This window comes from Callithrix jacchus, chromosome 4 (assembly GCF_049354715.1).
Source record: "Callithrix jacchus isolate 240 chromosome 4, calJac240_pri, whole genome shotgun sequence".
In the NCBI taxonomy this organism is placed as follows: domain Eukaryota; kingdom Metazoa; phylum Chordata; class Mammalia; order Primates; family Cebidae; genus Callithrix; species Callithrix jacchus.
The window spans coordinates 47,850,191-47,874,902 of record NC_133505.1 but is presented as its reverse complement, the minus strand read 5'-3'; the positions used below and the strand labels follow the sequence as shown (position 1 = coordinate 47,874,902).

At 41.4% G+C, this 24,712-nt stretch overlaps 1 protein-coding gene and 1 long non-coding RNA gene across 9 annotated transcripts in view; one reads left to right on the top strand and one right to left on the bottom strand.

Annotated features, from left to right (window-relative positions):
- KIF6 (kinesin family member 6) overlaps positions 1-24,712 on the top strand; it is a 412,611-nt gene that overhangs the window by 284,835 nt on the left and 103,064 nt on the right. The gene's annotated exons all lie outside the window — the stretch shown is intronic.
- Positions 17,918-23,211, bottom strand: LOC144582329 (uncharacterized). The gene is made up of 2 exons (XR_013534803.1): positions 23,128-23,211; positions 17,918-19,942 (listed from the first exon to the last, which is right to left on the bottom strand). It is a non-coding gene; the product is annotated as an uncharacterized LOC144582329 (long non-coding RNA).

Below are 24,712 nucleotides of genomic sequence, written 5' to 3'. Positions count from 1 at the left end.
TGGAACGTATCTCAAAGTAATAAAAGCTATTTACGACAAACCAACAGCCAATATCATACTGAATGGGCAAAAACTGGAAGCACTCCCTTTGAAATCCGGCACTAGACAAGGATGCCCTCTTTCACTACTCCTATTCAATATAGTACTGGAAGTTCTAGCCAGAGCAATCAGGCAAGAAAAAGAAATAAAGGGTATTCAAATAGGAAAGGTGGAAGCCAAATTGTCTCTATTTGCAGACGACATGATAGTATACCTAGAAGACCCCATCGTCTCAGCCCAAAAACTCCTGAAACTGATAAGCAACTTCAGCAAAGTCTCAGGATATAAAATCAATGTGCAAAAATCACAAGCATTCCTATACACCAATAACAGACTTAAAGAAAGCCAAATCAAGAATGAACTGCCATTCACAATTGCTACAAAAAGAATAAAATACCTAGGAATACAACTCACAAGGAACGTAAGGGACCTCTTCAAGGAAAACTACAAACCACTGCTCAACGAAATCAGAGAGGACACAAACAGATGGAGAAGCATTCCATGTTCATGGTTAGGAAGAATTAATATCGTGAAAATGGCTATACTGCCCAAAGTAATTTACAGAATCAACGCTATCCCCACCAAGCTACCATTGACTTTCTTCACAGAACTGGAAAAAACCACCATGAACTTCATATGGAACCAAAAAAGAGCCCGCATAGCCAAGTCAATTCTAAGCAAAAAGAACACAGTGGGGGGCATCACACTACTGGATTTCAAACTATACTACAAGGCTACAGTAATCAAAACAGCATGGTACTGGTACCAAAACAGAGATATAGACCAATGGAACAAAACAGAGGCATCAGAGGCAACACAACATAGCTACAACCATACAATCTTTGATAAACCTGACAAAAACAAGCAATGGGGAAAGGATTCCCTGTTTAATAAATGGTGTTGGGAAAACTGGCTAGCCATGTACAGAAAGCAGAAACTGGACCCCTTCCTGACACCTTACACTAAAATTAACTCCAGATGGATTAAAGACTTAAACATAAGACCTGGCACCATAAAAACCCTAAAAGGAAATCTAGGCAAAACCATCCAGGACATAGGAGTAGGCAAGGACTTCATGAACAAAACACCAAAAGCATTGGCAACAAAAGCCAAAATAGACAAATGGGACCTAATCAAACTCCACAGCTTCTGCACAGCAAAAGAAACAGTCACTAGAGTGAATCGGCAACCAACATAATGGGAAAAAATTTTTGCAGTTTACCCATCTGACAAAGGGCTGATATCCAGAATTTACAAAGAACTCAAACAGATTTACAGGAAAAAACCAGACAAGCCCATTCAAAATTGGGCAAAGGATATGAACAAACACTTTACGAAAGAAGACATATATGAGGCCAACAATCATATGAAAAAATGCTCATTATCACTGGTCATCAGAGAGATGCAAATCAAAACCACATTGAGATACCATCTCACGCCAGTTAGAATGGCGATCATTAAAAAATCTGGAGACAACAGATGCTGGAGAGGATGTGGAGAAATAGGAACACTTTTACACTGTTGGTGGGAGTGTAAATTAGTTCAACCATTGTGGAAGACAGTGTGGCGATTCCTCAAGGCCTTAGAAATAGAAATTCCAATGACCCAGCAATCCCATTACTGGGTATATATCCAAAGGACTATAAATCGTTCTACTATAAGGACACATGCACATGAATGTTCATTGCAGCACTGTTTACAATAGTAAAGACCTGGAACCAACCCAAATGCCCATTGATGATAGACTGGACTTGGAAAATGTGGCACATATACACCATGGAACATTATGCAGCAATCAGAAATGATGAGTTTGTGTCATTTGTAGGGACATGGATGAATCTGGAGAACATCATTCTCAGCAACTGACACAAGAACAGAAAATGAAATACCACATATTCTCACCCATAGGCGGGTGATGAAAAATGAGAACACATGGACACAGGGAGGGGAGTACTAAACACTGGGGTCTATTGGGGGGAAAAGGGGAGGGCCAGCGGCGGGGGAGCTGGGGAGGGATAGCCTGGGGAGAAATGCCAAATGTGGATGAAGGGGAGAAAGGAAGCACAACACACTGCCATGTGTGTACCTATGCAACTGTCTTGCATGTTCTGCACATGTACCCCAAAACCTAAAATGCAATAAAAAATTTAAAAAAAAAAGAAAAAGAAAAAGAAAAAATGGTTAAATAAGTTAAATGGCCATCTGATGGGACATCATACAATTATTTTTTAAGATGGTTTTGAAGAATTTTTAATTACACAAGAAATGGTTTATGATGTGATGAGAAATGAAAAAGATGAATACAAGTTTTTTAATGATCTAATTTCAATTATGTTAAATAGATATAAGCATGCATAGAAAAATATCTGGAAAAAATACACTAAAATGTTATGGTTGCTATCTCCTGGTAGTCAGATTAGAGATTATTCTTCTCTTTTTAAAAGTTGAAGTATTCAAATGTTCTACAAAGAACATATTATTTTAAAATCTGAAGAAATTACATGTTATTTGAAGAATATTTTCAGAGAAATTTGATTGGATAGTAGGTTGGGATCGATAAGGCTGGAGGCAGATTGGACAATAGAGGCTTACATAGTATTAAACTGTTAGTTAAAATGCCTAGTCTCACACTGCGGAAGTAAGATAGAGGAGAGAAAATGGGGGAGCTTATTTCAGAGGAATAACAGACAGAACACCATGGTTTACCTGTTACACACTCACAGAGATGAAAATAGAAGGTAAGATAGAGGAGAGAAAATGGGGGAGCTTATTTCAGAGGAATAACAGACAGAACACCATGGGTTACCTGTTACACACTCACAGAGATGAAAATAGAAGGTAAGATAGAGGAGAGAAAATGGGGGAGCTTATTTCAGAGGAATAACAGACAGAACACCATGGGTTACCTGTTACACATTCACAGAGATGAAAATAGAAGCCAGATTCATAGGAATGATAAGATATCACCAGTAATTAAGCTGAAAGTAGAGAGGGTTGGGAAAAATTTAACTCAATGTAGTCCTTTTTGTCTTAGCTGTTGATGGGACATAAAGTTAGGCTAAAGACATCATATTTGAAATGGTAATACAGGAACTCTTAATAGGGTTTCTCACTGAGGACTTTAGTTTGCTGAATTTTCTTTAATATTGAATATTTGATCCATGCTAAAATGCTAAAGAACCAGCCTTGATACCTCCAGCTCTGTATCTAATCATCAGCCAATGAAAATTTACTGAATATTTTCTCTGTACAAGCTCCTGGCCCTTATAATCTAGTAGCAAATATATATCTGTGTGTATGTTTATGACATATATACAAACTACTTTGGAAAAAGCAAAATATGATAAGGTCTCTAAGACAAGGACGGATAACTTTGCTATGGGCCTCTCATTTCAGATATCTGGTCAGCCTTCCATTATCTGGCTCCACCCCATCTCCGTAGACTCATTTTTTATTAATCTTCAGTAAATACTTCTACCCTACTCAGCCTTCCTATGGTCTCTCTTCCCAGCCCATCGTGCTCATTGTATCCATCAGGATGCTTTCAGCTACAAGTATTACCTATCTATTAAGGATATAAGTTACAAGGACAGTCACTGTTTTCTTAATAATAAAGTTCAAAACATAGATGATCTAGTGTCGGTCTGGCAGTTCAGTGATTGTCATCAAGGTCTCAGTTTATTACTTCATTGTTCTTAGTGTACTAACTTTGCATCTTCATATGAGTTGCCTCATGGTGATAAGATGTCTCCTATAGCTCCAGACATTACATAATGTTCACATTTAAGGCAGAAAGGAGGAAGGAATGGTGCCAACAAGTTCTCCTTATGGGTTTGTCTCTTTATCAGGAAAGCAAAAAGCCTTCCAAGAATATCCCTCCAAACATTCTCATACATTTTCTTTGGCCATAAAGCAAATGTATCACACAGCCATGCAAAGCTTCAAAGAAGCCTGGAAACATAGGTATGTGGTTTCTTCAGCCTCTGGAGCTGCATCATTCAATATGGTAGCCATGAGCTACACCCGACTATTGAATATTTAGGTTGTGGCTAGTCCAGTTGAAATTGTCTCTGAATTTCTAAGTTTATTTCATTTTAATTGATTTAATCTAAGCATAAAATTGAAGCAATAAAAAGTCTCCATTAGATACAGCTTTCTTGTTTTAGAAGGATTGCATGTCACTTTAATAATTGCATAGTATAAAATATTAGTATTATAGTACATGTGTTAATAGGTACACACATTGTTTTAATATTATGCATAAACAGTTCATTAACTGGTTTTGTTGATACAGATACAAATATTAAAAGAATAACTTTTTGGTACTCAGTTTGGTTATTAGAAAACCTTTAGTTACATTTACATTTTACATTTGTAAATTTATAATACATAGATGTAGATCAAATTTTTCTACTGTAAATTCAGTCTCTGAATTAAGATATGCTGTAAGAATAAAATATGCAAATGAGTACAGCTATTTGGCATAAAATGCAAAATATATTAATTGATTAATTATTATGGTCCTGGGCAATGTTAATTATACCCTAGACATCAGAGAAGAAAATTTGTCTTTTGAGATCAGTTACTACTCTTGCAACTGACAAAGAGATAATGATCATTTCAAAGGTTTCCTCAGCCAAAGACCATTAGCAAAACAGGTGTCCTCAGGAAAATGCTCTGTAATAGAAGGCCTTGGGATTCTTCATACCTTATAGACCCATCTCTGGATCACATTTATTTAATTTGATTGCTTTGTCTGTCAGTTCATCTAAGTAACTAGCTTTGGGCAACTTGGAGGAATCCGTCATCACTTATTCTTTAACAAGGTTGTGGGTTAAGTCATCCAAATAAAGATATTTCTTCCTTGACCCCAGTTCCAGTAGGTCCAGGGAGTTGGAAGTGGGAGGGGAGAGAATGTCCAGGAATCACAGCATTATAGGAATCTTACGCTGTTGACTGCAAGGGTTGATTTTGCGTCTGTTCTGAAATGAATTTTCCTGACCATTTGCCTTCTGTGCCATTTTTACTTTTTATTTGTTACTTGGCTTACAATGGGCTTGAGCCTGACTTTGATCCATACGTCTGGAAATCATAGTTGCAGTTTGCTCTCCTACCTCACATCCTGCTCTTTTAATAAAAATGTTCCCTTTTTTCTTGAATACAGAATGGTTGATCACAGCATTTGGTAAGGGCAATAACTGATAATTTGCTTAAAATGAGTCACTTTTGTGCCAGACTGGGAGCCCCATGACTCATAATTACCAGTTCAAAGACTAACTGTTTATAACAAACCAGAGGGGCTTTCAGCTTACCCACTCTTTGCATTCTTTATATCCAGAGAGCACATTATTGCCCAAGGCAACCCAAAGCTCATTAGTGAACACAATGAAGTGAAAGGCAGCTTCCTGAGCTTGGGCAGAGAGAACAGTCACTACCAAGCCATACCAGCTACAAACAGTTAACTAGGTCCTGGAGCATCCACCAGTGAACATTTTTCACCACAGATGAATGCCAAGTTGAATTTTTAATCAAATCAAATTTAGATTCTTCTTCATCATAGCTGCTTAACTTTTTAGCACTCTTTCCTTCCTCTTCCTTTTCCTGTCATATAACAGATGGGGGCAATTGGGGCCCCCAAGCCCTTGGTATTGTTTTCCACAATCCAGTTCTGCTTCTGGATTAAAGACAAGACAGGATTTATAAACCAACAGCGGCAACAACAGTTGCCCAAAACAGCCCTATGAAGTTGACATTAGCCCTATTTCATGAATGAGGAAACTGAGGGTGCCACCTATCTGCAGACTCATGAATTGCAGGCTCACCTTTTTTCAAGGGCTTTCTTAGTAGTATCTGATTGACAAGCCACGCTGAGCCACTACGTGATCAATCATTCAAGACCTTTTCTCCTAGCTACCCCATTTCCAGTAAGCTCTTCTAGACACATTGGGTGCTTCCTTTCTTTCATTCAGTATATATTATGACTACCTAATATGTGCCAGACACAGTAAGTATTCACGCCACACCTTCCAGAACCCCTTTTCAGTTAGGGTTTTATCACCTGCCTGCATTTCACAGCCTGATCATTCCCTTTTCACAGACATTTGTTTGCTCCCTATCCCAAATTTCTGGGATACAAGAACCTTAACATTCTATCCTCACAGCCATGCACCTCCCTCAGCCTTACCACACACACATACAGGTGTAATTATTTCCACTGCAGGCAGGAAAACCAAGGAGCAAAGGAATTAAGTAAGAAACCTTCTCCAGATTATGCCCTAGTAGAGTGCATTTTTATAACAGTTATTTCCTGTCAGAGAATAAACTGGCTTCCTAGAAAGCAAGAACTTCGATTCCTCCCTCTGAGAATCCAGCCTACAGAAATAATCCAAAATGCCTTGAGGCAAATACACTTTTTCAGAGAGCCCTTCCTCTACTCTTCCTAAGTAAAATAGCCCACCCCATTATTCATATCTTTCTATCCCCTTAATCTTTTCATCATCTGTTTTCATAGAACTAATTAATAGTATGTGCTTATTTGCTTCTCTTGTCTGTTGCTTTCAGTGGAACGTAAACTCTCAAAAGGAAATAAGCCTTTGCTCGCCACCATATTCCCAGCTCCAAGAATAGTAACTGACATATAGTGGCCACTGAGTAAATATTTGTTGAATTAATTAATTTATTAAGTCACCAAGACACTCAGTGCAGCATTATTTGCATAGCTTATATATAAAACAATGTAAAATCCAGCATTAGAGAATGGACTATAATGGTGAATGTTATAAAAGCAACATTTACACTACTCACAAAAAAAGGATTATGAGATAATGTTAGGTAAAATAATCAGGCTACAAAATTGTATATATAGCATCATCTTAACTATGTAGTAAAACAGAGCATAGGAAAACTGGAAGGGAAGTAGAGAGATTGTGAGTGATTTTTCCTGCTTCTTTTGCTAATTAATTTTTTGCAACAGGGTCTCACTTTGTCACCAGGCTGGAGGGCAGTGGCGCAATCATGGCTCACTGCAGCCTCGACGTCCCAGGCTCAGGTGATCTCCCTACCTCAGCCTCCTGAGTAGCTGGGACCACAGATGTGTACCACCAGCCTCTGCTAATTTTTGTGTTTTGGTAGAGATGGTGTTTCACCATGTTGCCCAGGCTGGTCTTGAACTCCTGGGCTCAAGCCATCTGCTTACTTCAGCCTCCCAGAGTGCTGGGATTACAGGCATCAGCCACTGTGCCTGACCTTTCTTGCTTCTTTACATCATTCTGTGTTTCCCCACTTTTCTTCAATGGGCAAATTATAATTTGATAATTGGAAAAAAGTAAAGTAATGCTTTTTGCATGTTCTTTTTTTTTTTGAGACGGAGTTTCGCTCTTGTTACCGAGGCTGGAGTGCAATGGCGCAATCTTGGCTCACCACAACCTCTGCCTCCTGGGGTTCAAGCAATCTCCTGCCTCAGCCTCCCAAGTAGCTGGGACTACAGGTGCATGCCACCATGCCCAGCTAACTTTTTGTATTTTTAGTAGAGATGGGGTTTCACCATGTTGATCAGGATGGTCTTGATCTCTTGACCTCATGATCCACCCACCTCAGCCTCCGAAAGTGCTGGGATTAGAGGCATGAGCCACCATGCCCGTCCACCTTTTGCATGTTCTTAACTCCTCAGGCATAGATGGGGTTGACATCCTTAGGACTTGCCTTCTGTATCAACTATATCCCTCTCTGAGCTCATAGGATAATGAGTCTATGAAAGCAAAACTTGTCTGAAACTTTCCAGGGTGGCCTATCATAATCTATTCATAATGGTAAATTAGTTCTGTATGTTGAGGATGTACAGATGCCAGCCACAGATATTAGCTTGGATGGCCCCATAGCATTCTGAAATGATAATAGATGTCTCCAAAGATTCTTATCTGTCACTTTCAGTAATGGAAGCTCTTGCCACGAAAGGAAAGAGTGGTTTTCACTGGCCACCTTGCCATTTATACTTGGTGTTTTGTTTGGTTCCCTTTAGAGAGAATTATTCGTGGACTTAAAATGTAGAAAATAAAAACAAAACAAACAAACCACAAACTCCTAAGAATGAACACTTAGTGAGAGATAGCAAAATAGTGAGGTTATGAGGTTAGTCAGACTACAGGTTAGCAAGGGCCTGTGGACACTGACACAAGCTAAGTTCTCTAGAACAGAAGGGTTATTTTAAAAAATCGGATTGTGGAGGACCAGGAGCGGTGGCTCACGCCTGTAATCTCAGCACTTTGGGAGGCTGAGGCGGGCGGAGAGTGAGGTCAAGAGATCAAGACCATCCTGCCCAACATGGTGAAACCCCATCTCTATTAAAAATACAAAAATTATCTGGGTGTGGTGGGACATGCCTGTAGTCCCAGCTACTTGGGAGGCTGAGGCAGAAGAATCACTTGAACCCGGGAGACAGAGGTTGCAGTGAGCTCAAACTGCACCACTGCACTCCAGCCTGGCGACAGAGCAAGACTCCATCTCAAAAGAAAAAAAAAAAAAATCTGACTGTGGGTGCAAAGAGGAAAAAGCTCAATTCCAGGGTTGACACCTTCATCGGAGAACAGTTTGGGCTTGATGTGGTGAGGCAGGTGTGGCAATCCGGTACCTATCAGAGGACCTGTTTCCAATGGGACTGTGACTGCTCTCTCCCCTCCTTCCTCTCTTTCTTCCTTCCTGTACTGGAGAAGGAGCACTGAACAAGACAGGTTCACCTCTGAGGAGTTGCCGTTCCATACAATACATACAAACATGTGGTTTCAAAGGCTGATAAGTACTAAGGAAGTCTATAAAACAGCAAAAGAGGGTAGAAAATTATTATGGCGCATTGGGGACCAAAGAAGGTGACAAAGGAGCTGCAACTGAACAATGAGTTGATAATCACGAAGATCCCAGAAAAGAACATTCCAGACAGGGAAACAAGCAGCAAATATAAAGGCCCAAAGGTAGGAACACTACTTGCATAGTTGAGCAGCTGAAAGGCAGCCATGGAGCCGAGAAGGCATGAACAAAGAACATCTGGGTGTGGCATGAAGAGAGAGGGCTGTCACCAGGGACCAGGTGATGTCAGGAGGTCCTGCTAGGCTAAGGAGGTTGGGTATATTCAGGTTTGGCTTTGTACATGGGAAGCCACAGGAGAGTGTAAAGCAGAGAGTGACATCATATTCTTAAAAGATCATTCAGGTTGCTATATAGAGAACATATTGCAGGAGGGCAAAACGGAAGCTGGCAAGACCATCAGGAGACAGTCCAGGGAAGAAATGGCAATGACTTAGGTTAGGCTAAAAAGAGAGACAAAGAGAAGCAGAGAGGTATAAGGCATTATTCTGAAAGGATTGTTAGCAAGAGTTACCGCTAGAGCTGATGGCATGTGGGGGTTGACGAATCATGGAAGAATCTTAGGCTTTTTACTTGAGCAAATGGTGCCATTTACTGATATGGAAACAATTAGGGGAAACAGCTTGGGCTAGAGCTTAGAATGGAGCATGAAATTAAGAGTTCTGTTTGGGGTATGTTAAGTTTGCTATGCCAATTAAACCTTCAAGGAAAGACTTCCAGTGGAGTGAACTGTCAGATGTCCCACTTTGGCACTCAAAGGGAAGGCATTTTGGAGCCATTTGTGTATAGTACATCGTAAAGCCATGCACCTGAATGAAATCACCTGTTGAAAGAGAATAGTGTCCAGAGCTAAACAAACAATATCTGAAGGCAGGAAAGAGAAGCCAGGGAGGCAGGAGAAAAACTTGGAAGGAGTAGTGTCACAGAAAGCCAGGAAAGGAAGTGCTTCAGGCAGGAGGGAGCTGGTCAGCTCTTTCACCAACTGCATGTTGGTCAGGTTAGACTAGGTTATGCTCTGGTAATAAATGAGCACAAAATATCAGTGGCAGTTAATAAAATGTATTTTGGCTGGGCGTGGTGGCTCACACCTGTAATCCCAGCACTTTGGGAGGCCAAGGTGGGTAGATCATCTGAGGTCAGGAGTTCAAGACCAGCCTGGCCAACATGGTGAAACCTTGTCTCTACTAAACGTACAAAAATTAGCCAGGTGTCGAGCAGGTGCCTGTAATCCCAGCTACTCAGGAGGCTGAGGCAGGATAATCACTTGAAGCCAGGAGGCAGAGGTTGCAGTGAACTGAGATCGTACCATTGCACTCCAGTCTGAGCAAGAGTGAGACTTCATCTCAAAAAAAAAATTAATAAAATGTATTATTTGTACATATTGCATGAATAATGTGGGCCAGAGAGGTGAGAGCTCTGGTCCACAATCCTCAAAGACCCCGGCTGATGGAGATTATATCTGCGATGACCCCCATCACCAGAGTGAGGAAAGAGAGAGTATAGGGGCTCTCCAGTGCTTTAGCCAGGAAGAAACACATATCACTGCTGCTCACAGCCCGCTGGCCAGTAAGAGTTACGTGCAGTTCCCTAACCTGATTGCTGTATCATTTACCAAGAGGCCACCTAAAATAAAAACAGAAAACCGACCACTGGTTTTGGCAATGCAGAGATCACTGGGGATCTTGAAGGGACAATTTCAATGGAGTAGGGGGGACGAAAGTCCACTGGACTATCCTGGGCGAGAATAGGAGGTGAGGGAATTGAGAGGTGAATGTAGACAACTCTGTTAAGGTGTTTGCATGAAGAGGGACCAAAGACATTGAAAGATAACTGGAAGGTTAATGGGGTGAAGGGAGGATATTGTCAAGAGAGTACTTTTTTCCTCCCGCAAGTGTCTAAGTGTTCGGAAGTCTCCTACTCTGCCAGTCACTTTATAAATGGATTGTCTTTTCTCCTTTTCCATCAGTGAAATCGAGGCCAGCAAACATGAATGTTTTAACCCTCTGTTTGGTGCCTACAAATTCAAATATATCTGCGTTTAACTATAACCAATTCAGCATGAATTTCAAAATATGGCTTTGTACTGCTGGAAATAATCTGATGGGGACATTGTTTAGACAAAAGAGAAGGGATCAGGGAAGAAGGCCAGGAGAGAAGCTTCCCAACCACAGCCCGGGTGAAGGGGATGGGCTTTGATAAGATGGTGGATAATATTCTGTTGTTACCAGAGGGAAAGCTTGGACTACAGTATACGTGAGAGTCCACCGGAAGACACAGTGATGGAAAGCCCCTGTCCTGTTGCATTTATTTTCTCAAAGAGATAAGGTTGTTACTGTGGAATGAGCCTGGCTGGTGTGGTTGGGAAGCAGAGAACACAGAAACAGTAGAGGCAGCCTGACCATTTCAGCCGCTGTCTCTCCCTATATTGCTAACCCATAATTTGTAACTACCTAAAGAATTCTCCTACTGTGTTAAAGTAGTTCTTTCACTCTTAACAGATTGCCGAGGGTGGGTTTTTAGGTGACTCATTATTACTTATGATGATAATTATAACATTTTTACACTTTGACTTTTTATAGTATATTCCACATTTATTCATTCATACTGTCAGAGACTTTTAAATAAATGACTCATGGCTGCCACATTTTCTTTATTTTTATTGTAAAATATGTGCACAAAAAACTACATTAGAGACATATGTACAGTTTAACACTTTTAAGAAAAACAATTTTGGCCATGCACAGTGGCTCATGCCTGTAGTCCCAGCCCTTTGGGAGTCCAAGGTATGTGGATCACCTGAGGTCAGGAGTTTAAGACCAGCCTGGCCAATATGGTGAAACCCCATCTAGCCAGGCATGATGGCAGGTGCCTATAGTCCCATCTACTCAGGAGGCTGAGGCAGGAGAATCACTTGAACCCAGGAGGAAGAGGTGGCAGTGAGCCAAGATCATGCCATTGCACTCCAGCCTGGGCAACAAGAGCAAAACTCTGTCGGAAAGAAAGAGAGAGAGAGGGAGAAGGAGAGGGAGAGGGAGAAGGAGAGGGAGAGGGAGAAGGAGAGGGAGAGGGAGAAGGAGAGGGAGAGGGAGAGAGAAGGAAGGAGGGAGAGAGAAAGCAGTGAGGGGGGAGGGAGGAGGGAATGGAAGGAAAAGAAAAACAATTTCACTGGAGATCTCTCCTTCTTGCTCATTCATTCAGTCAACAAAGCTTGTTTGGATTGTCTACTGTGTCCCAGGCAGTGAGCTTGGAGCTAAAGTTTGCCCAAGGTATTTCCAGGCAGAGACCCACTAAGGTTTTCCACAGGCTTGTCAGGCAGTTCTCCCTCCCTCCTTCAAATGATTGAAGATCTCCTTTAGTGTGACAGCAGGCTACTCTGTGATTCCTGTTCAGTGGTTGGGGAATAAAGTTAGGACTTGAAGGCAGAAGCCATAGGTTGAGTGCTGGTTTCAACTACTAGCTGTGTGCCCCCGATCTGCCATTTACATTGCTCTAAGTTTCAGGCTCCACATCTATAAAATGAAGCACATAATAAGTGTGGTGTCTGGTCCTAGCGGCCACTTGAATCTGAATGCCCCTGGCCGCCAAAGGAAATCCCTGAGGTCCTGCCAGTCTCCATGCCAAGCCCTTCACCTGGTGGGATCTGCCCCATCCCTGCAGATTTGCCATTCTATTTCCTATGCAGGAATAACACCGATCCCCTTTCCTCTAGCTCCTGCTTCTCGGTGCTTCTAAAACCTGCCTCAGGAGAAATATTCCCTGAGAAATCCTTCTCCAATCTGATCACTGGCTCCTCTGCTCTCCCCAGTCATCTATACCTTTTGAACTGTGTGCATTGTCTGTCTGCTTCACCTGCTTTTTAACATAAGCTTTGACCTTCTTGTGCCCTGGATGCTGAGCTAAATTGTATGGTCAAGGACAATATTTCTTTTACTTATCTCCAACTAACCGTAGAAAAGGGTGTCAATAGAGTAGATATTCAGTACTTGTTAACAGATGGTCTGTTTCACCAGTTGACTCAGCCCGAATGAATAAACAAATGTTATATTTAAACAATAAAATGCTTTCCAGAGAAGAAGCTATCAGGATACAGAGAGGTCAGAGAGGAAATGATCACCTCCTGGATCTTTCTCGCCTCTTTCCACCACTGTTCCAGTGGGAATGGGAGTTTCTTCTCCCCAAAGCCCACATTATTAGAATCTGGGCCCTGCCCCTTCATCTTCTCTGTAGTGCTCCCCACCCCCCAACGCCAATCCAACCACCATTTCAAGTGTATAACCCATTTAATGGCGAGAGTGTTCAGAGCACAATTTCTGTACAGATTGGAGAAAGAGAGTTACTGTCCTCAATCAAACCTAACAGCGTTCTCTAACCAAAAAGTCATTAATGGCAGAGTCGAGGCTTCACTACAAGCCACTCAATTCTTCACTTTCCCCTGCTCCTTAACCCAGCCTCTGGACTCTCGGCTGATGTAACTCCTCCCAGGTGTCTGGTGCCTTCCCTGGTTTCCTGTTACAAAGTTCTCCAGCTCTCATGAACTGCAAATTTTTAGGGTTTGGTCCACATTCCAGCTCACAACCCTCCAAAAATTTCCCTTTCTTCTTTACCTTCCCTGACCGTCTGACCCTTAGGTCTGGCATCAGTGGTTTGCTGGTATTTATGAAATCATTTCTAGTTGATAAATGATTTTTACTTAGCAGCACAGCGTGCAAAAGTTGCGTTTTGAAAAAGTTAAACTCATAGAAGCAGAGAGTAGAATGGTAGTTGCCAGGGGCTAGAGTTGGGGCAAATGAAGAGATGTTGAGCCCCAACATCTGAGGATCTAATACACAGCATGCTGACTGTAGTTAATAATGCTGTATTATATCCACGAAATTTGCTGAGAGAGATCTTAAGTCTTCTTATCACAAAACAAAACAACAAGAATACAGGTACCTATATAAGTTGATGGATGGATTACCTACCTTGATTGTGGTAATCATTTACAACATATTTCTGTATCAGATCATCACACTATAAACCTTAAATATATACAATTTTGTTTGTCAATTATGCCTCAGTAAAGCTGGGTGGCACATGCAGAAATAAAAGTTTCATTTCTGAAAAAAAGAAAAAAAAAGAAAGGAGGTTTTGGAGTCAGACATACCTAGGATATAGTTAGGGTTTGCCACTTACTAACTGTTGACTTGGAGTCATTTTTAAGTGACTTTCAACCTCGATAACCCTGCCAGCTAGGCAAACAACTACCTAGTTGACTAAGTCATTGTAAGAATTGAATAAGACAACATATGTAATGCCTCTAGTACTTGCAAAGTTCCTAATAAGCATTAGCTTTCCATCACCACCTTTAGAGTTGTTATGAAGATTAATTGAATTAATATTTGTGAAACATGGAACAGTGCCTCTCATAGGGAAGGCACACAAAAAACAAATTTCCCCTTCCTTTTTTCCCAAAACGTGAACATAAGCATGTCTAAACTCCATTTTGCATCTACTTACTTACAAGCTAGGGAAACAGAATTGTACGTAAATCCATACGTATTTCAGGGAAGGGGTATTTTTTTACTACTTAGCTAGAATGTAGTTCTTTAATTCTCTTTTTAAAATATTTGAAAATTGGCCAGGTGTGGTGGCTCACACCTGTAATTCCAGTGCTTTGGGAGGCCATGGCGGGTGGATCACTTGAGGCCAGGAGTTCAAGACCAGCCTAGCAAACATGGCAAAACCCCACAGCTACTAAATATACAAAAATCGACAGGTGTGGTGGTGCACACCTCTGGTCCCTGCTACTCAAGAGGCTGAGGCAGAAGAATTGCTTGACCCTGGGAGGCAAAGTTTGCAGTGAGCCAAGATTGCACCACTGCACTCCAGCCTGGGCAATAGAGCAAGTCTCTGTCTTAAATAAAATAAAAATAAATAAAATTAAATACATGAAATAAATGAGTCTACAGTGAATACATTCCTAACTTAGGCATAGATAGAAAATTCACCTCATTTTTTAGACAACAGGACACATCAACAATGCTTTAATCACTGCCTTTGAAGCACAGGCTGACACAAGAGCTCATCTCTTTGGGGTGGAAGCCACTCAACAGGACCCTGTGAACTATGACCTCTGGAAGCGGTCAAGGACATCTGAGACTCAGGGAATCCTGTATTCTGTAGAATCTGGAGCTTCTTTCTAAGCTGAAGAAAAGTGCTTCCTTTCTGTTCAGGGAGCTGTCAGTCAACCTACAAAGAATTCAGACACACGTGTTCTTCCACTCGGATTCCCAGGATTGGTCCAAATACTGAGCCTGGAATTAGACATCCAGGCTCTTTCAGTGCTGCCACATCTATGGGCTAAAATCAATAGAAAAGACTCACTAGGTCCAGTTTGGCCTGGCAGCAGGAGCCACAGCGTGCTGTCTTATTTAATGGAAACGTTGCTGGCCTCCAGATTCCTAAGCTGGCTCTAAAACACAGAACTACCAGCATGACCAGGCTGCTTTCCAAGCTCAGTGCCTGCGTCTGTCCACAGAGTTCTATAAGAGCCCATGTGGGCACTTTGTCCTGGATGAGAACACTTAACAAAATAAAAACTCCAGAGATGCTGGGTTAGGAAAATGAGTGTTTTCTGCAGATGCTCTTGAGGACTACTGTTTAAATGTCTTTCATTATTGCTGGCAATCAGAAACTACCCCAGAGTAGCTGCCATTGTTTTAGGGGCTCCAGGCCTGTCCTCTCCCTTGGCACACCAGACCTGTCTTCACCTGCTCAAGGGAAAGTCCAGGAGACAGCCACAGCAGGTGGATGAATCAGATTGAGTCACCAAGGTGAAAGGAAAACACAACCTGCCTTGAGCGATGCCCCCTTCATTCCACCCAGCCCGTGTGGTCTGCACTGCTGGGCCTGTGTGGGTTGCTCGTGGGATGTGTGATTTCTGGCATCAGGAGTCAGGAACCCATTTGGTTTATTTAGATGTGGTGCCACCATTGGGTGGGTCTCCTAAGGTTTATGTGGCTTTCCACTTCAGATTTTCCCTTCGCTCTCCTCCCTACAGCCACTGCCAAGCCTACCATGCTTCAGCCTGGTCCAAGCCAGCCCCAAGAACCTACTAATTAAAGTTTCCTTTGACATCTTTCATGTGGCTACTTAAGAAACTCCAAGGCAAGTCCTAATCTGAGGACTTTAGCCCAGGTGATATTATTTGAGTTGAACATAGCCCTTTAACCTCAAAGCCTTGGGGCACCAGCCCATTCCAGAAATTGTCAATCAAGAGGAGGAAGTAAGTTGAGAGAGTGTCCTTGGTCACCCCAAAAGATCTGATCTCTAGTCTTCACATCTGCAGTCACTTTGGCCGTGGCTTTTTTTCTTCCCCTCATCCTCAGATTTCATATCCTGCGGTACCCGCCCAGCAACCCCTCAAATTGTAGCTGGGCTCCACCAGGCCCTTTAAAGTTAGCAGAACCATGACAGATGGCTCTCTTGCTGCGATGACCTCCATCACCCTGGAGGTGAAGGAACACGAATAGAGGGCTCCTCAGTGATACAGGCATGCTAGAGCATGGCACTGCTCTCCAGGGGAGACCATCTGCACGTCAGTTCCTAAAGCCATGGGACCAGGTGGCACAGGAATGATGACAGTAGCAGTAAATGATGACATTTGCTATTATCAAATGGCAGTTGTCATTTAATTGGTTAGTAATCTGGAAGCCACCTATTAAAGGAAGAGCTTCTATGCCAGGGATGATTGACTGGCAGAGGCTGCTGAAAAGCTGTGCTGAGAACTCTAATGCTATGATTAGTTTCCCAGGAAAGAATGCTGGGGTTGGTCAGCTATGTCTTCTAGGGGTACGAAGAGGGAAAATGGTAACATAGGGGCTGCATATTCAACATCGTTGTCTTTTATGAACCTTCCAGAAACTCCTCCTTCTTAAATCACAAGCATCCTTGTCACAGGGGCGGGCGGGGGGAGTAAAGACACTGTCTCCACTGTCCCATCTAATCTTTCTGGAAGATGGCTTATTACTCTTATAAGATCCACTATCCCACCCCCCCACCAAACCATTCCATGCATGTATTCAGTCCAGTGTCTGTGCATCCTTGGCTCTCCATTGTCGAAGCTGCTGGCTGGCTTGTCCTGCACCTGAGTTTCTGGCTGAAGCCACTGTTTCCTCTCTATGCCCCTGAAGACATACAGCACCACTCTCAAGAGGGTGGGCCCACTGACCTTCCCTCTGACCTTCCTATCCCTCTTGACCTTTATATTTCATGCTACAGCTCAATAGATTGTCCCTTCCTCAGCTCTGGCTCGTCTCTCTTCTAAATCTTTCTTTCCTTTTCCTCAGCCTGTTCATTCTACCTTCTCCACATACTTAGGGATCTCAGTTCTCTCAGACTAAAGAACGGAAGGAAGACCAAAAGGATGATGGACAGTGAGAGGGGGGTGGATTTCAAGGAGATGGGGGTTTGGAACACCCTGGAGTGGAATTCCAGGGATGGAGTGCTCTTCTCATTATTTATGTGAGGATATTTTTGTCTATTTCACCCAAGTCAACACTTACCAAGAAATTTCACTTCAGATAAAAGATTATTTCAGACACCATACAAAAATCACACTTGATCCCTGCCCATTGCTTCTCATTGTTATATGCACATCCAGATTCTAAACATTGTAGGTATTTATCCTATTGTGGCATCACAGCCATTCCCTTAACCTTCAGTTTAAAGAGCTTCCACTATTGAGCCGCAGAGTATAATCATCCTTCCATATGATTCCCACTGTGAATCATCAGCTTCCTTCCTGCCTTACCACTGCATGCCCCCAACCCGGCTCTGAACCTTCTCCTGCTTTTAGTCCCAAAAGTGTGTTCCAAACCCCTGTCTCCTTGGAATCCACCCCCCACTCACTGTTCATTTTCCCCTGCTGGTCTTCTCTTCCCTCTCTTCTTCAGTCAGAGAGAACTGAGGCCTCACATGAGTGAATATCTCCCAAGGAAAATATATTTTTGGCTCGGACTAGGAAATCATTTTTCAGCATGAATAACACAACTCTCTCCATCATTTTACTTTTGTCAATTTTTGAGCAATAGCTTAAGCAGCAGTAGGTTGTTTGGGAGCAGCCAGGAAAATAAGCTCTGGCCCATGTACCCAGACTAAAGGAAATCAGACAGCGGGCCCAAAGGCAATAGCATAAACTCTCCACTTCCGATGTTTTTTCTTTCCATTTGGTTTCCATGGGACCCTGTGTTGGAGGTGGGGAGGGCTTCCCAAATTGTATTCGTTAGCAAAATAAGGAACTGAATTTCAGGTTCACACACACACACACACACACACACACAAAGAGAGCATTAAGAAGTGGGTAAGGGACCAGTACACAAGAATTTGGTTGCCTAATGTTTTCAGAAAGCCAACCCCCAGAGGCCGATTTTGAAAGCCGCTTGTTGACTACCATGTCTACCTAAGTGCTCTTTGATCATTATCAAAATTCAGAAGAGGTTATACTTTTGGGACTTGTAAATATTTTCCATCCAGCTCACAACCCAAATTGCAATGTCGTGTTTTGGAGACGGAGACTCAGAAATTCCTCTCCTTTAGGTTTTAAATGGTTGTGTAACTCAGCAAGCCAGCAGGCTTCTCTTAATCATCCATATTTTCAGGAGTCCAGTGCTGGGACCTGTGATTAAAATTCACTAAAAGCAAACAACTAAGAAATGAGCCCTAGAAATGAACATGGCAAGTTCCCAAGGTCCTCAGCTCGATGAGGAGCTGAGTCACAGACTAAACAAAGTTTGGAAGAAGATAAAGTGTATGTCTTTGCAGTACCTCTTAGCTCATCATCAATAAATTGTGGAATTTTTCTTTGCTAGCACTAAAATAATGTTACCTTCAAGAGTACAGTCTTGTGTCACTTAACAACTGAGATACATTTTGAGAAATGCATTGTTAGGCAATTTCATAATTTTGTGAACATCATAGTATATACATAAAGAAAGCTAGATGGTATAGACTATTACACACCTAGGCTAGATTGGATAGACTAATGCTCTTCAGCTAAAACCTGTATAGCATGTTACCATACTGAATACTGCGGGCAATTGTAACACAACGGTAAGCATTTGTATCTATACATAGAAATGGTATAGTAGTAATGCAGTATAAAACATAAAAAAAACACCTGGATAGGGCAGTTACCATAACGAATTTGAAGGACTGAAAGTTCTTCAGTCATTCAGTGGTGAGTCAGTGGTGAGTGAGTGTGAAGGCCTAGGACATTACGGTACACTACTATGGACTTTATAAACGCTGTACACTAAGGCTACACTAAATTCATTTTTTCTAATATTTCTTCAATAATAAATTAACCTTAGCTTACTGTAACTTTTTATCTGGTAAACTTGATTTTTTCACTTTTTAACTCTGTAATAACACTTAGCTTAAAACACAAACACGTTATATAGCTGTACAAAAATATGTTTTCTTTTTATCTTTATTCTATCAGCATTTTCCCATTAAAAAATCTTCTTTTTTAACCTTTTAGACTTTTTTGTTAAAACCTAAGACACAAACACACACATTATCCTAGGCCTTCAATGTCAGGACCATCAGGGTCACTGTCTTCCACCTCCACACCTTGTCCCACTGGAAGGTCTTTAGGGGCAGCACCACACGTGGAGCTGTCATCTTTTATGATAACAATGACTTCTGGAATTCTTCCTGAAGGACCTGCCCAAGGCTTTTTTACAGTTCAATTATTTTTTATAAGTAGAAGAAGTACACTCTAAAATGATGATAAAAAGTATAGTATAGGCCAGGCGCAGTGGCTCACGCCTATACTCCCAGCATTTTGGGGAGGCCAAGGCCAGTAGATCACCTGAGGTCAGGGGTCTGAGACCAACCTGGCCAACATGGTGAAACTTTGTTTCTACCAAAAATACAAAAAATTACCCAGGCATGGTGGTGGGCGCCCTGTAATCCCAGCTACTCAAGAGGCTGAGGCAGGAGAATCGCTTGAACTTGGGAGGCAGAAGTTTCAGTGAGCTGAGATCGCATCATGGCACTATACAACCTGGGCAACAAGAGGGAAACTCTGTTAAAAAAAAAAAAGTATACTATAGTATAGTAAATACATAAAACAGTAAATAGTAATTTATTATTGAGTATTATAAACTGTACATAATTGTATATGCTGTATACTTATACAACTGGTATCACAGCCAGCTTATTTATACCAGCATCACCACAACTATGTGAGAAATGTGTTTCACTATGACATTATGACAACTATGATACCATATGAGACCACCGTTGTACATGCAGTTCACCACTGATTGACATGTCTTTATGTGGGGTAGGACTGTAGTTGCATTTTTATAAAAGCTTCTTGGAGTTGGAATTCATGTCGAATGGTGGACCAGTAAGTATGGTGACATGTAGTGGGAATAAGATGGTGTTGAATTTCTAAAATCATACCATTTAGGAGATGAAACTGCCCAGTAGCATGGTGGCAGAGAGAGAGAGAACAATGGGTACATGCCTCCTTTTTCACAGAATCACAATATGCTATACCGGAAGGAAAGACAGTAAGCATCTAAAGCATTTTTCATTCATTCATTCATTCAAAAGATATTTTGTGTGTCAAATATACTATAGTGCTCCTGTGTGACAAGTACTGTCTGGATTCTAGAAATACTGCTGCAAACAGAATTGACAAAAATCCTTGCTTTTATCCAAATTGGAAAAGAGGAAGTCAAACTATCGCTGTTTGCCAATGTTATGATCTCATGCCTAGAAAACCCTAAAGACTTCTCTGAAGGATTCCTGGAGTTGATAACTGAACTCAGTAAAGTCTCAGTTTACAAAATCAATGTACACAAGCCAGTGGTTCTGCTTACACCAACAAGGACCAAGCTGAGACTCAAATGAAGAACTCAATCCCTTTTACAATAGCTACAAAAAATATAAAATACCTAGAAATAACAGGTAACAAAGTAGGTGAAAAATCTCTACAAAAAGAACTATGAAATACCATACTGAATAAACAAATTGAAAAACATCCCATGCTCTTGAATCAGAAGAATTAATGTTGTGAAAATGACCATACTGCCCAAAGTAATCTACAGATCCAATGTAATTCCTATCAAAATACCAATGTCACTTTTCACAGAATTAGAAGAAAAAAAAAACCATAAAATTTATATGGAATCAAAAAAAGAGCCTGAATAGCAAAGCAATCCTAAGCAAAAAGAACAAATCTGGAGGAATCACATTACCTGATTTTAAATTATACCACAAAGATATAATAACCAAAACAGCATGATACTGGTATAAAAGCAGACACACAGACCAATGGAAAAGAATAGAAAACACAGAAATAAAGCAAATACTTAACAACCAACTGAACTTTGACAAAGCAGACAAAAATATACACTGGGGAAGGACACTATATTTAATAAATGGTGCTTGGAAAATTGGATAACCACATGTAGTAGAATAAAACTGGATCCGTATCTGTCACCATGTACAAAAATTAACTCAAGCTGGATTAAAGACTTAAATCTAAGGCTTGAAACCATAAAAATTCTAGAAAAAAAAATAGGAAAACTCTTCTGAACATTGGACTAGGCAAAGAATTTATGACTAATACCCTAAACGCAAATGCAACAAAAACAAAAATAAATAAATGGGGCCTAAAAAGCTTCTGCACAGAAAAATAAGTTATCAACAGAGTAAAGAGACAACCTACAGAATGAAAGAAAATATTTGCAAGCTATGCATCTGACAAAGGAGCAATATCCAGAATGTACAAAGAACTCAAACCAATCTGCAAGAAAAAACAAAAAATCCTATTGAAAAGTGGGCAAATGACATGAACAGACAGCTCTCAAAAAAACATACACAAATAGCCAACAAACATGCAAAAATACTCCACATCATTAATCATCAGGGAAATGCAAATTAAAACCACAAGGAAATACCATTGTACCCCAGCCAGAATGCTCATTAACAAAAAGTCAAAAAACAATAGATGTTGGCACAGATGTGGTGAAAACGGAATGCTTATACTCTGCTGGTCAGCTGTACATTAATACAATTTCTATGGAAAACTGTACAGAAATTTCTCAAAGAACTAAAAGTAAATCTACCACTTAATCCAGCAATCTCACTACTGAGTATCTCCCCGAAGGAAAACAAGTCATTATATAAAAAATACATGTGCATGCGTATGTTTGTCACAGCACAACAATGGAAAAGATGCAAAATCAACTCAAGTATCCATGATAAAGAAAATGTGGTGTATGTATATACCACGGATTACTACTCAGCCACAAAGAGAAACAGAATATCTTATGCAGCAACTTGGATGGAGCTAGAGGCCATTATCCTAAGTAAAGTAACTCAAGAACAGAAAAGCAAATACCACATATTCTCACTTATAAGTGGGAGCTAAGCTATGGGCATGCAAATGTGTACAGAGTGGTGTATAACAGATATTGGAGACTCAGAGTAGTGAAGGTTGGGAGGGGGGTGAGGGATGAAAAACTACCTATTGGGTATTTGGTACAATGTACACTATTTGGGTGATGGGTGCATTAAAATCCTAGACTTCACCACTATACAATTCATCCATGTAATCAAAACAACAGTTGTACCCCTAAAGCTATTGAAATTAAAAAAACATTTTAAATATCTGCCCTCATGGAGCTTATAAATTCTAGAAATAATAATAAAACATATTAACAGATGAAGTAAACTATGCAAGTGGTTAAAAAAAAAAAACGTGGTTCTGCTTTTCTGTGATACTGTAAAAATAAACCAACATTTTAGATAGGCACTAATAAGAGTATGATCTCATGGGTAAATCTACTATTAATATTACCAGGTCATTTTGAGCCCCGCTACTTTGCCCTCCCTCTCAGGCCTACTTTCCATGGAAAAACTGATCTAAGAGCGATCCGACTGCCTCTAAAAGCTGGGTAGTTTTCAACCCTTTATAATCACTTATATGTCTATGCCTCAGTTTCCTCATCTATACAATGAAATTAACAGAGATCATAGAGAAGTTTAACTGAAATAATGTGTAAGAAAGCACATGATACTATGCTTGGTATAGTGTATATAAGAAATTTATTTTTTAATCAACTACAGATCATTTCTATTGGATGGCAGAGCCACCTGTATTAATCAAGTTGGCTTTCTAATTGGCACTCCGTCTCTGCCCCCTCCACCTGGGATCTTTCATGTCTACTCCACCTGGGAAATGCTGCTCCATCCTTCAGGATCCTTCCAGATGAAGTTCACTTGCTCCCTCCAGCTTGCAGGCTTCTCCCACTCTCCCAGAGAGTTCCTGCCTCCCTCTCTCCCTCCCTCCCTCCCTGTTCCCGGTGCTGGACACGTGCTTCTCTAAAGCAAGCAGCAACCTCCATTGTAAATATTTGTTCACTTTTCTTTCTCCCTTACTGGACTTTGAATTCTTTAAACACAAGGATCGAAGCTTTGATGTTCAACTTTACGTCGTCTCTGTCACATGCCTAGCACAATGACTAATATAAATAAATGTTTCTTGAGAGAATAAATAGATGATTGTCTCATTAGCAAAGTGAGCTTTTAATCACTCTTTTTGCTCCTTTGCTCCTTCTCTTTCAAATGCATACAGTGCATGCTGAGAAGCAGGAACTTGCCATAGGAGAAAGAGCCTGTTTCTACATCCTCAGAGGGAAAAGGAAGTGATTTCTTCAATAAATAAAAAGCTATTAATTAACTTTGCAGCAGATCCCAAATTGGGGTGCTAAATAGCATATTAGTGCAATCTAAAGGAGCTGCATGTGGGCTCCAAACATGCAGAATGGGGATGGAAAAGGGTAGGGCCAGGCTGGGACCTGGGCTCACACACTGGAGCTGTCTGTGAGTCCTTCCCATGACCCTCCCTCTGTGGACCTCAGCCTTGCTCCAAGTGGTGGCCATGAAGTCTCTGCAGGCATCCCGGCCTTGCCTCTCCTCTTTGCCTTCTGGCTATGCTTCAGCCACCTCACCTTGGCCTCCCGGAGTGCAGTTAGGAAACCAGCTGATAAGACTATAGCCATCATTATAATGTCCTTCACCTGTGGTCCCCGCAATCAAAGAACTCCAACTCCAGAATACCTTGTCGGTGATAGAAGGAAAACCAATGTTATGTTCCTGATGATAAGCCCTTGGCACTGCAGGACCCCTAAGTGCCTTTTAAGTCAAGAAGAGTATTAAATCCTTCCAGTGTAACTTTCCCCATTGTGTGTACTTTATTCCGTTTTAAGTCTCTGAAAGTTGGCAATGCATGTAGAATATGTTATGCTGCTGGCCCCAGATTTCTCAGCAGGACCTTCAAGACTCTGTACACAACGATCCCAAACTGCCTGTGCTTGTCTCCTCTGGGCTCTCCACGTCCTTTCTGTTCCCCGCACCTAGGCCCCAGTGCACCTCGGGGAAGGTGTGTCTCATGTTGTTTTGTGTTTTCACATTGTCATTTACTTTTGTGTTGTTGGTTGTTGGGAATATAGTTAGCCCCGGTGGGCTGCTCAGTGCATTGTACATTCTCCCAGGAGCGACTGCTGTCACATTGCCATGGGCTCTGGCATGGCTCTTTCCACCCACCTGTCAGTTCACACTGTCAACTCTGCAAAGAAAGCAGAGCCTGGGAGGGAAGAGCCTGTGAACCCTTCTTCCCTGCAGCTTTTTGAGCAACCTTGCACTCCCCACCCCCACAACTTTTTCACCCCCCACTCCCCAACACCTTCTCTGTTGGTAGAAGCCTGCTCATCAGCTCCCCTGTGGGAGGCAATTTAGGGATCCTCCAGACAGGCTC